Raw genomic sequence first — 13,880 nt, forward strand, 5'->3', positions numbered from 1 at the left:
TTTTAGAAAGGAGATAAGTTGGTAGGTTACCATTTTAATGTTGCCTAATGGGACTTTGGATGTCAGAAGCACAATGAAATGATTGTGTGTATGTGGGACCAGTTAACACACGACACAATAATTATGTGCAATAATAAGCCTTTTGAAAATTTGCAATCTCATCAGGACCTTTTGAAAGCTCCTAGGTCGTCAGGGTTCTCTCTAACTCAGGGAGACTCAGTAAAACACTGTCTTGTTGTGACAAGTCAGAGCACAGGAGGACAGCTATTCATAGTCACAGTCTGTGGCTTCAAGGCGTTTGCCCTCTAGTGGGAATGAACTGCAGACAGCTGCCTGACCTGCTTCCTGGTCTAAATGACTGGGAGATAAAACTGAATTAAAAGCTATTTCAGTGTTAGTATTTCACTGATGTCTGAAAGTGAGAAATGTAGAAAAATAGAAACCCATAGCTATATAATGAAAGAACGGGGAGAAGTAGATAAGAGAGAAGAAAGGAAAACAGAAAGTGGTGAGGACAGCTCTGAAGGGGAGAGGATGAAGCACAGGGTTGAAGGATCAGAGTTGCAAGGGTCAATGTGAGCCAGGGCAAGAACACAGAGAGGCAGCAGCGAAGAAATGAGCTGCATGCGCGGAGGAGTAAATTGATCTGTGATAAAGGAGAGAATAAAAGTAGGAGAAAAGAAAGTACTTCCTGTTTAAATAGCACGTTTCATTTTCAGAATGCTTTCTAAATATTAACTAATTAACCCTCATTGCAGTCCCGGGCGTAAGCATTATTATCATAGTTATTATTATTAATAAGTAATGTAAAAGGGGTCAGGAGGTTTAGACACACAATGCTTTAAATCTTGCACAAGTATTTTATTTCTCTGACATGAAAGCGGTGGCTGGAAGGGAAGTTCTGTTTCAAATTCTTGAATCCGTTATTGCTGGATGAGCACTGTGCTGTCTTGCGTCTCTCACCTTGGTGACTTCAGAATGCAAGATCTGATGATGCCCCTCACTGCGAGTCAGCCTTGATAGGGGGGACAAAAGGGCCTTTAATTCAGTGTTGACACCTGATTGATAGAACTGTTGTAGCTCGTACCATCGCTTCTAAGAACAATATGTAACTTCCTGAGTGTTCTTTGTTTGTACGATGACGTCAGACCCAGGTGCACCACTTATGGTGCCTAATGGTACCTACCATGGTTTTGCAGACATTGTCTTTCTTTCGATGCACTGAGAAATAGGGGGGAGGCTTTCCCTCTGACCAGGAAGTTTAATGCTCTTTTCTTTTAATCCCACTTTTGTTTTTCTGGGTGTAAGTTAGGAAATAGATCGAATAAACTTTCGAATATATAGAGTGAAATTCACTTTTTATTCCAGTCAGAATAAACGAATGATCATAGACTTTTAATACTATAAAATTGGCTTCCCTCTTGTCATTCGTAAGCTAATTATTATCCATGTTGAAATCGAGAATTTTCCTTGTCCATAGTACAAGAGAGCCTGAGTGGTTATGTGCTTTTTCTATCTGGACCTCTTTACATTCTCGAAGATGGTCTTTCTTTCAAAAGTAAATTTTAGCGTGTATTCAAGTTCATGTCGGAGTTAGTGAGGACTCTTTTGTCCCTTGACTATACTTTGTCTTTTGTTTTCTTTTATCTAAATATAGTTTACAACCATTGATTTTCTTTTTATTGAAGCATTAGTAAACAGTACCCAGTTCCTTAAACGATGTTTTCCAATGCTTATATATAGTTTTCAAATATTCGCAATTAAAAAGAATTTTACTTCTTTTTTCCACTTTCACATTTATTGCAATGTTGCATTTATTTGTTTAACTTGCATGAGTGAAGGTGCCTATGTCACTGTGTGTGCATGGAGGTCAAGGGAGTGTTTTTTTTGGTTTCCTTTTATCATGCGGACTTCAGGGATTAAACTTAGATCTTCAGCTGTGGTGACAAGTCAGCTCTCTACGCTTGGAGCCTAGGCCCAGACCCCAAACTCACAACTTTAAGTTCACATATATAAAAAATTGTTCTCCTCATGATGTTTAATAGGCCAATGCTTCTCTTTTACATAGGTCAAATATCTTGTGTCCTGCTTTTGAGAACATGAACTATTATTATCACATAGGCTGTTTAATGTATGTAAAAAAAATCTGTCATTTTCATGTATCTTTCAGAATTTACAGTTTATTTGTGACAGAGTTATTAGTTGCAAATAAACAGAAATCTACCTGTCTCATGAATATTGTATCATATTGTTCTAAAAAGCAATCGAAAAGATATAGAAAGGCTAACAAGATAAACCTGTAAGTCGGTGTTATATTCTTCCTCAAACCCATAGTACCACCAGAGATATAGTCATTGTTTGATACAATGTGTAGGATCTAGTAAATTTCACCAAGGAATTTTGTTCATTTTAAAGGTTACTTATATGTCTTGAGGTACATTTGTTAACTAGTTTTCAAGATTATTAACTAAGTGACCCCAAACAACTTTTCTAGAACAGCTGCTGTCCTTAACAATATTGACAAAATGCTGCTGTGAGGAGAGCCAGAGAGCATGCAGGGTACCCCGGAGGCAAGGCTTTCTAAACATAGCACAGCCAGGCATGTATGAACTCAAGAAACTGAGACAACAAGCACAGGGCCTACATGGGTCTGCACAAGATGGGATTCTAGAGCAGAGAGGAGACGTGGATACATGCCCCATCCCTCACCAAGAAGTAATCTACAACTGAAAACCACTTGCAAATGAAAAACTAGTTTCATTGAGGAAACAAACCACGCTCAAGGGCAGGCCCCATACATAGCAGTAGATGATCTATAGAGAACAACTCAATGGTGTCTTCCGAGTATCTTTGTCTCATAAGATTCTGACATGGCTTTATCTTTTGTTTTTTAATTTATAGCTCCTTTACAGAGATAGTAAGGCTCCCAGTTCTGTGTTTTTAATGTGATTTCTCTGTGTGTGAATGTGTGTGTCTTTTGTCTATATGTATTTCTTGTGCTTTGTCTTTGTCTCTTCTTCTGTTTGTCTTGTTCTATTCCAATTTGTTTGTTTTGATTTATCTTATTTTATTTTATTATATTTCTTAGATGCCTGTTTGTTTTCTAATAAGAGACAGAAAGGGATGGATACCAAATGAAGGGAAAAGGGGAGACACTGGGAGGAATTTAGGGAGAGGAAGCTGTAAACAGAATTTATTTTATGAAAAAGTCTATTTTCAATAAAAGAAAAATAACTTAAAATGTTAACAAAATTATGTGTTTTGAATTCACAAGATTTCTCCTTTCATAATTTTATTAGGGAAGATAATGCCCTTTTATGTACTTCTTATGTTTAGGAAAATAGAATATGTTCTTGGGTTCATCTACATGTGTGTGCTGAAAGAGGAGAAATAATTGCTGGTTGTGGTGGCACATGCCGGTAGGATTTGCTGAAGGAGGCAGAGGCAGGAAGATCATGAATTCGAGACCAGCCTGGGCTACACATTTAGAAAAAAAAAAAAGAGGAGAAATAATTGTAGTCAAAAGACTCTGGTTTGGCCGGGCGGTGGTGGCGCACGCCTTTAATCCCAGCACTCGGGAGGCAGAGGCAGGCGGATCTCTGTGAGTTCGAGGCCAGCCTGGTCTACAAGAGCTAGTTCCAGGACAGGCTCTAAAAAAGCTGCAGAGAAACCCTGTCTCGAAAAACCAAAAAAAAAAATGTATTACTTTTGTAACTGCTCTGGAACATATATTTAATGATGCAAAGATGTGTTTGATTAAATAAAATTCACCTGTGGTCTGGAGGCTGCGTCAGCAACTAGCTGACAGGAAGTGGTGGAGAGGAGCCAGGTGGAGAGGGGTTTATAAGGTTATAAAGTCATTGTAATTTCAAGAGATTATCTTGGGCAATAGAAGTCCCTAGAAAAAATTTGTTATAAAGAAATAGAAACTTGCTTTGGAGATCTTGTTTTATGTCTGTCAGTCTTTAAAGCAATGCCATTCATAAGAAGCCAATGCCTGACCTCTGTGCCATATATGTGCATATGTATGTATATGTATATGTGTATATGCATATGCATACTCACTGTAAAGCAGAAATTAACATATATGAACTAATAAGAAATCAGTTGGAATGAAAACTATATATTCCATTACAGAGCTTGAGAGAAGAGAGGAATTTCATTGGCCTGAGTGCTACCAAAAGATACTATGGGAAGTGACATCCCAAGTTACGGTGGCAGGACACTGTAGGCAATTGTGTAAATGATGCTGTTAAGCATCACACACACACATAGACCCAATTATGCATATCAGTCTATGGCTATGGCTCACATTGTGATCAGTACACTCTCTCTCTGCCACATTCTTTTGGAAGAGAGGGTCTTTGTAGAACACTTTCAGCCCATTGTGTCAGCTGGTGGTGTCTTCAACTGAAATCCTTCAGACAGGTGCTGTAGCTACAGAGCTGCTTCTCATGATGGTCTGGAAGCTTCCCTGAAGTGCTTTGGTATTTTCTTGAAAGCTGATATTTAATGATGCATCAGTAAAACATTTAAGTAAAATCCTTGAATTTGAGAATCTCTGCAAAAATTGAAAGCATAGGACACAGGGTGAGCTATCAACTACTGGGAAATTTGTTTCTTAAATATATGCTAAAAGATTGGATAAAAAATAATAATCAGCTTCAAGAATGGCCTTTAAATATGAGTCTGATGTACAGGTATGCCATTAGTGATATTTCCCAAACAATATGTGTGGGATAAAATTAATAAAGGTTAGATCAGTTGATCTCTGCTTCGTAAAGAGAAAGTCTGGCCCAGAAATCTAGATTTGCACTTGTTTGCATATCAAGACGCATTATGGAAAGCAAGGTGATGAATGTTCTCTGCCACCAGCTTCCAGAATTCCTAAATTGAACATCAGAGACCGAGTAACAGTGCTTTATATATGCAATTAAACAAGTGATTTTGACCAGAACAAAGAGGTCAATTTACTGCTGTTTCTTTCATCTCAAGTTGCCACCCCACCCCAGAAAGAAGAAACTAACAGGGTGACATTTCCAGAAATAAGTCCTCCCCACTAACCTAAACTAGCATGGTCAAAGGGATTATCCTCAAAGGAAACAGAAAGTGCTATTTCCCTTGGCAAAGATACGACAACTTGAAACATACTATTTTTTCCCCAGCAAGCAAGCTGGCCACACACATATCTATGATTATTTAGCATCAAGCTAAAAAGTCTTATTCTGAATGCCAATTCCTACCGACTGACTATGTGGCTCTCAATTATGGAATCTGCAACTGCTGGCTCCGTCATGATCAAGGAGCATGCTGTTTGAAAGACCACAATTTGGCTCTAAGTAATCAATACACTATTTGAAAGCCATCTAGATGCACAGTTTGATTTAGAAATGCCGAGAGCGCTGCACGGAGCTGCCCCACAAGTCTTGTTAAGGAGATTTTTCCTGAGTTGGTGAGCTTCGGGTATTTGTTCAGTTTTGGAGACCCCAGAACATTTTCCTTTTCACTGATGTATACAGGAAGGAGGGCCATGGCTTCTAGCTAAACACACATCTCCCTTCCTAGTTCCTTCCTCTAGCCCTTCCTTCTTTCCTAGTTCTGAAATGAGGAAAGATTAAAATGTAGAATTTAAACTTCCCGTGGGCCATTACCATGTAAACTCTCTGACTAAAAGTCATGTTTGTCAATTTGAGGCTTTACAAACTTCTACCACATTCATTTCAATATTTGTTTTGATCAGAAAAAAAAACCTTCATGTTCATGACTAGGGTTGTTGAAGTATGAAGAAATATGAATCCCTTTAACAGCACTAGATTGTCTTTCTTATTTTTAAATCTGGGAAACAGAAAACACTGGGACGTGAAGTACTCTAGGTAAAATAGAATAAAACAAAAACAAAACAAGAGGCAAAAAACAATAACAACCAAAACTCGATCCAGGATTAGACCGCCAACCTTCATTAGTATTGTAAGGCGTACAGGAGGGCCAGCATCCAATGCTGAAACCGAGAGGACCAAACCTCACTACCCAGCCTGTGCCAACAGTCCAGCATGCTTGCCCTAACTCTGCCCTCGGAACCTGGCTAAACCCTCCAAGGGGAGTTTGTTGTACATTTCAATTTTTTTTTTTTTTTTGCTAAATCTGCAAAAAAATTGAACTTTAATGATTTAGTAGTTTTGACACGGGTGCAAAAGCGAACGGTTGCTTCGTTATTAATTTGTGGTGCTGGGCTGATTGGCGAGGGACGTGTATTGAGGTGACTAAAGTAGATTAGATGGCAGGATGAGATTAGGACAAGGGCAGTGGCCAGGGAGAGCAGAAAAGTGAGAGGAAAGGAAATTGTCTTCGGTGAACCCCCGGAGAACTCACTGTGAGCCTACGAAAAATGAATGCAATGAAGATAGTCTGAAACACACACACACACACACACACACACACACACACACACACACACACACACACATTTGATCTGGGCTTTTTCCTTAATTAAATGAGAGCCATTTCTAACTGGCTGAATCAGGGTCAGGGAGACAAGAGCAGCAACCTAAGGAATCTTTCCTTTTAAATTTATTATGTTTATAGACCGTTTTGTGTTTTTCCGGCGGCACACGGGGAGGCAGGGCCGCTTACTGTTTGTACAATGTGGGTCAGTTTAGAGAGTTCTGCACGCGTACTTTCTATACACTAGGAAGGAATATAACCTTTTGGCCAGCCTGGTAGTGTGGTAGTGACACGCGGTTGGAAGCGGTGCACGTAGTGGGCAGGAGCTTCTTTCTGTGTGACTTCACTGACAAGGGGATGGGGATCGGAGGGGGCCGGGGAGACAGCCAGGCCCCTGGGTTCAGTGCTCTGTCCAGTTCGAAATGGACGTTGCGCTGGAGTTAAGGACTATAGGTAGCATTTTCAAATCCTCCATATTCTCTACAACTTGAAAAGATCCTGGAACATGAGGTGTGTGTTTGTGTGTGTAGGGGGAATGGGTCAGGTGTGAGGCGGGCTGTGAGTTGGGCCCCATAATTTTTTTTCATGATGTCTCCACGTGCTCCCTGTACCTCGCTGGTCATTTCTAAGGGATCGCAATAGATTCCTAGTGGAGACTGTTTCAGAACAGAGGGTATCTTCTGGCGTGGAGGGGCCTACCTTTTAACAGCAAAACGAGAAATTGTCAACCAGTTAAGGGGCTGGAACTGCCTGTTTCTGGTGGAGCCTGAGCGCCCTCTGCTGACCAAGAGCAGAAGTGCACGTACAGAGGGCTCCTGCCAAAGCGTTAACGCAGGTAAAAGAAAACATCTAAAGATGCTTCCTTCCGAAGCCAGATGTCTTTGGGGGAATCACAGCATCTGGCTCCACTCAACTGTGGATCTTTGGACTGTAAAAAATTTGCATCCAGGATAAGCATGCAACATGAGAGCCCATACAGCTTTTTTTTTTTTTTCCCTTTTCACTTGGGCAATGAATGTGGAATTAATTACTCTGGAATGATAGGTATGTGGCTTATTTTTCATGAACAGAAGTACTATCATGAACTATTCCTCTATTTACTCCTTTCTGAGTGATTGGTCTTTCATTGTCTGCAGGGCCAGATTATTGGAACTCCGTATTTGAAGCTTCTTGCATATTCTCTTTTGAAATGTGTGTGTTATGTAAACTATGCAGCTCACGTGGCAGAAGAACAAAGGCCCAAATCGTGCACAGGTGTCTAGGGGTGAGGAGCATGGCAGTTCCTGTGCTAAGACGTAAAACAGCAGTCAGAGAGGGAGTACTAGTTACTCTAGGACGGCCATTTTCCAGCCTTGAACTTTACATTGGTTTTATCGATAGATATTATTTTATCTGCCATTTATTCTCTTCTTTCTTCTTTTTTGCTTATTCAATTATATATATATATATATGTATACACCCCCCCCCCCCACATATATATATAGCCTTGAGCTTCTCTCGATTGTCCAGCTTGTTTGACACAGGACCTCTTCTTCACTGCTGTGTACAGCAGGCTAGATGGCAGGAGCACTCCTAGGATGTTCTTGTCCCACCTCTGACCTTGCTGTAGGGTTGCTGGGCTTGCACACATTCCCAGTCTCTGACTTTTCATGGGTCCTGGGGATCTGACGTTAGGTCTTTATGTTTGAGTGGTAAGTGCCCACTGAGCTATCTAACTGCAATAAAAACCATTCTTCAGCCAGGTACAATGGCAGGCACCTGTTGTCTCAGTGACTCATGAGCCTGAGACAGGAGGATTACTTTATATGTTGAGCTTTTTTAAGGGGAGCCTGAAAAACATAATGAGATTTCATTTAAAAACCTATGAGGGCTGGGGAAGAGCTCAGCCATTAGATGCTTGCTATGCAATGAAAGACCCATGCTCAGCCTCTAGCACCTGCCTGAAAGCTGGGCATGATGCTATGAACTTCTAATCTCAGCAATGGGTAAGCAGAGATCAGTGGATCCCTAGGACTTTCTGGGAAGACAGCTCAGTCTAACTGGGGAGCCGTAGGTTCCAGGGAGAAACCCCCATGCCAAATAAACTAAGTAGATGACTCCAGAGGAGTTCCCATGCATGCACACATACTTGCACATGGCCACCTGTGCCACAAACGCATGCACATACCCACAAAGACGGAATCCTCTAAGCTGTTCTTCCTGTTAGCGCTGGAAATTTACATTCTGTTCTATTAGTTTTTGTGATCTCACTCTACTAGGCAATTCGTTTAAATAGAATCATGAAATATCCTTCTTTCCTGCCTGGATTATTTCATTTAGCACAGTGTCCTGCTGGTCCACCCATGTTCTGGCATGCTGTCAGGATTTTATTCCTTCCCAAGGTTCGGTGTGTATTTTGTTTGTTCACTCACTGATGGTTGTAATGCTGCTGCTTTTTTGGCTTATGTGAATAGCACTGCTGGGAACACTGATGTACAAGTAAGCACCCACGTCCCTGTCTCCTATACCGCAAGTACGCAGATGGGAAATGCTAGCCATGTTGTCATTTCCCATCTCAGGAGCATAGAGCATTTAAATAAAAAAAAACATATAGCCTCTCTAATGTGCCCTGTTGCAACTAAGAATCTTAGCAGAAGTGCACAAGGACTCTAGCCTGTGTTCTACTCGCTGCTTTCTACTCCAGTGGCGTTTGTGACCTTCCCACGTCTGAAGAGGTAACTTGGGCTTTGTTTCCCTAATTGCTGGTGAGGCTGAACATCTCTTAAGAGCATTTCTTTTTGTTACTGGGATTTCTGTTTCAGCCTTTCATTTGCTTCATAGACTTCATTGTTTCCAGTTGCACAATATTCTAGCTTTCAGTTTATTATCAGGTATGTAATTTGCAGATATATTCTTCCATTTCATGAGTAGATTTTTTTCTGTTGTTTTTAGGCTTTATGCATGAAAAGTTTTTTTTTCTTTTTCTTCTTGTTTTTTTTTTTTTTACAGGGTTTCTCTGTGCAACAGCCCCCGCTACTCTGGAACTCATTTTGTAGACCACATTGGTATCAAACTCACACAGAGATCCACCTGCCTCTGCCTCCTGATTTGTTTTATTTATTTGGTTTTTTTTTGGCAAAAGAGAAAAACTTGGCAAGCTTTATTTGGATTTTAAAGGCTGCAGAGAACACATCCATGTCTGTATCTAATCCCATCTCTACAGTCCTCTGGACAGACTCAGGTGGCCTCCCTCCAGTCTCACTCCTGTCTTCCTCTTCCTTTCCCTTCCTGCCATCCTTGGTTTGTGTGGGACAATTGTCTATATTCCGTCAATTATGTTTTAAATAAATACTGATTGGCCAGTAGCCAGGCAGGAAGTATAGGCAGGACAACCAGATAGGAAGTAGAGGCGGGTCAATGAGAACAGGAGAATTCTGGGAAGAGGGAAGCTCCCTTTGCAGTCCTTTACCCAGACACAGAAGAAGCAAGATGTGACTGTCCTGCTGAAAAAGGTACTGAGTCATATGGCTAACAAATACTACAATAATGGGCTAATATAAGTCTATAAGAGTTAATAAGAAGCCTGAGTTAATGGGCCAATCAGTTTATAGTTAATGTAGATCTCTGTGGATTTCTTTTGGGACTAAATGGCTAGGGGAACCTATGGGACAGGAACCCCTGACAACACTTGGTGGCCTGGGAGCCTATGGAGCCCATTGCATTTCTTACAGCTTCATTGTTGGGATCAACACCTGAAAGGTTCTCCAGGACACTATGAAGGAATTCTGGTCTTGCATCACATCATAGTCATCCTTTTTGACTGGCTCAGATGAGTCCGTGGCTGAGCTGGCATCAATGTCTCCTGAGTCTGCTTGGTTAAACCCTGTTCCCTTGGTGTAGGCAATCTGCTGCCCCTCAGTCATGCTGCTTAGGTTGGGAAGACTAGTATGGCCAAACTCCTGCTGGCTGATGGTTATCTTCAGGAGGGCGTGTCCAAGTCTTCAGCCCCAGATGTAGCAATTCCAGCCTGGGCTGCAGAGGCTGTAGCAGCACCTTGAGCCTCCTCTTCCTGCCACTGTTGCTGCTCTTTCATAGAAACTTGAATAGATAGGGCCAACTCAAGATCAACACTGGGGTCTACTGCAGACCCAAAGTCACTGGCACCGAGCCTCAGCATGGTACTGCCTTCAGCATCAAGAATAGGAGAAGTGATGAGGGCATCAGTCAATCTCGGCCTAGGGGGCACAATCGCCTGATGTGATCCAGTTCTGTCCTTGCCAATCAGTGTGTTCACAAAGGCTGTCAGCTTCTGTGTGTTCACCTCCTCTTTCCCAAAATTGATGACTTCAGCATTCATTTTTTTTCCTTGAGGCATTTGGCTATAGTTACAGTAGCTATTTCTTCTTGTCCTCCATGGGGTTACTCACGAAGGCAATGACGCATATCTTGCGATTCTTGCCCTGCCGGTGCTTCAGAGCCAGATGGGCCACTCAAATGCCTCTGGAGAAAGTGATTTTGCCCTTGGGTTGACAGTATGGAGCTTGGAGAGGATGTGGACGGTGTCAGAGATGAGTGTGGTCAGCACTTCACAGTCATTGACCTGTGTGATGAGTCCCACATTATTCTCAAAGTTGCTTTGGGTCTTTGAGTTCAAGAGGTAAGATAAGGGCATTCTGCTGGGCTAGCAGCTGGGTGGGAAGGAAGTCTCCATTCGGCATGTACTACTGACTGTTGTCCACAACAAACCGTAGTGCTCTCTGATACCATCTTGCCATCTTCCCTCTGTGGACTGGCTCTGGGACTCTTGTTTATTTTTTAAGATTTATTTTTATGATTTTAAAATTATGTATATGCAGGGGTATTTTTTTTTGTGAATATTTGTCAATTTTAATATCACTCAGAGAGACTGTTGAACAGCCCTGGTGACCTTCTCAAAAGTCACCTGGTTAAGCATGCCAGGGCCTGCCTCTGAGCTCAGCCCTGTTCTGCAGTTCCTTAGGTCTGGCTTTATGCCATGTTGATTTTTGAAGTCAGGAAGAGCGAGAACTCTGATTTCATTTCTTGTTACCACTGTTTTGGAGTCTTTTATAGTTCCACAGGAATTCAAGGATATAGCTTTGTATTTCTGAAAAAATATTCGTCAAGATTTTATCAGCAGCAGGTTCAAGCTGTAGATTTCTTTGGATGGTGTAATCTTGATATTATTAATTATTTCACGAGCGTGGGAGGTCTCAGTATCTTCTTTGATTTTGTTCAGCAAGAAATGATGCTTTCAATGTATAGATCTATTCTATCTTTGGTTAAGTTCACTTTATCTTTTAAAATACTAGTAGAGTGGTTTGTTCTTGTTTTTTAGTGTAAAAAATGTAACTGAGTGTTACAACTATTCTTTACTTTTCTCTTCAGCCCAAATTATTTAACCCCATGTTCTGTGGTCTTCCTACATTTCCATGCTGATCCTCATGAGTAGAATTAGTGCCTACTACATAAAAGCTGTATTCTTTGGGTTGCCTTTTCTTTCTTTCTATTTTTAAAATTTATGTATGTATGTATGTATGTATGTATGTATGTATGTATGTATGTATTTATAGTTTTCAAGACAGGGTTTCTTTGTAGACCAGACTGACATTGAACACAGAGACCTGCCTGCCTCTGCCTCCCGACTACTGGAATTAAAAGCCTTCCCACCACACCTGGACAAAATCTGTGCCACTTTTAATCTGTTTAATCACTTGTTTAATTGCATATATAAAGCACTGTTACTCGGTCTCTGATGTTCAATTTAGGAATTCTGGAAGCTGGTGGCAGAGAACATTCATCACCTTGCTTTCCATAATGCGTCTTGATATGCAAACAAGTGCAAATCTAGATTTCTGGGCCAGACTTTCTCTTTACGAAGCAGAGATCAACTGATCTAACCTTTATTAATTTTATCCCACACATATTGTTTGGGAAATATCACTAATGGCATACCTGTACATCAGACTCATATTTAAAGGCCATTCTTGAAGCTGATTATTATTTTTTATCCAATCTTTTAGCATATATTTAAGAAATAAATTTCCCAGTAGTTGATAGCTCACCCTGTGTCCTATGCTTTCAATTTTTGCAGAGATTCTCAAATTCAAGGATTTTACTTAAATGTTTTACTGATGCATCATTAAATATCAGCTTTCAAGAAAATACCAAAGCACTTCAGGGAAGCTTCCAGACCATCATGAGAAGCAGCTCTGTAGCTACAGCACCTGTCTGAAGGATTTCAGTTGAAGACACCACCAGCTGACACAATGGGCTGAAAGTGTTCTACAAAGACCCTCTCTTCCAAAAGAATGTGGCAGAGAGAGAGTGTACTGATCACAATGTGAGCCATAGCCATAGACTGATATGCATAATTGGGTCTATGTGTGTGTGTGATGCTTAACAGCATCATTTACACAATTGCCTACAGTGTCCTGCCACCGTAACTTGGGATGTCACTTCCCATAGTATCTTTTGGTAGCACTCAGGCCAATGAAATTCCTCTCTTCTCTCAAGCTCTGTAATGGAATATATAGTTTTCATTCCAACTGATTTCTTATTAGTTCATATATGTTAATTTCTGCTTTACAGTGAGTATGCATATGCATATACACATATACATATACATACATATGCACATATGTTTTAGAGGGTCTGAGATGGACGTATTGTCAGAATTGTAACCAATGAAAGTGAAAATATTCATATATGTATTATTTTATAGATTACTGACTGTATGAATGACTTAAAATTTTATTTTGCAAATATATACATTCTTTGAAGTAATGTAGTCACAGCAATGGTTCACAAAACTGTTATTATTTGGGTATAGAAGACTTAACTATGAACTTACACACTGTATTCAATTGGGCTCACCCTTAACTTCTGATTTGACAGAGAAATAAAAGCAATAATGTGGCACATTCTATTGTTAATTGTTCATCTAGGCAACAGAGATGTTTTTAGTTTAAAAAGTAAGTGATTTAATAATTTACCAAAATTTAGCCAGAATTACGCAAAAGAAACCTATGAAACAATTTTAGTTATGATTATAAATATAAAACAAGACATACAATTATTAATTTCTGACCTTTTGAAAGAGAAATATGCCAAATAAAGTCCATTTAAGATTTTTACTATTTAAAAATCTGGGAAAAAATGTGTGTTGCATTGAATCTGCACATGTGAGTTTATGTGCTTGCAGGGGCTAGAGTCATTTAATCTCCCAGCGCTGGAGTTATTAAAGGTTATAACCCTCCTGATGTGGGTGCTGGGAATGGAACTCAGACTCTTTACAAGAGTAGCAAGTGGTCCTAGACACCTGAGCCATCTGCCATCTCTCTATCTTCCAAATAACATTTACTCGCTACCCATATTTAGGGGTGTGATTTGACTATGGTTAGCTACATCTTATGACCATGAGGAAAGTATCTCAGAAACAG

The 13,880-nt window shown here is 40.4% G+C and overlaps 1 pseudogene; it reads right to left on the reverse strand.

Moving 5' to 3' along the window:
- Positions 1-9,375: 9,375 nt before the first annotated feature.
- Positions 9,376-11,187, reverse strand: LOC119812546 (annotated as a pseudogene).
- Between the last annotated feature and the right edge of the window lie 2,693 nt (positions 11,188-13,880).

Source organism: Arvicola amphibius, chromosome 1, assembly GCF_903992535.2.
Source record: "Arvicola amphibius chromosome 1, mArvAmp1.2, whole genome shotgun sequence".
In the NCBI taxonomy this organism is placed as follows: domain Eukaryota; kingdom Metazoa; phylum Chordata; class Mammalia; order Rodentia; family Cricetidae; genus Arvicola; species Arvicola amphibius.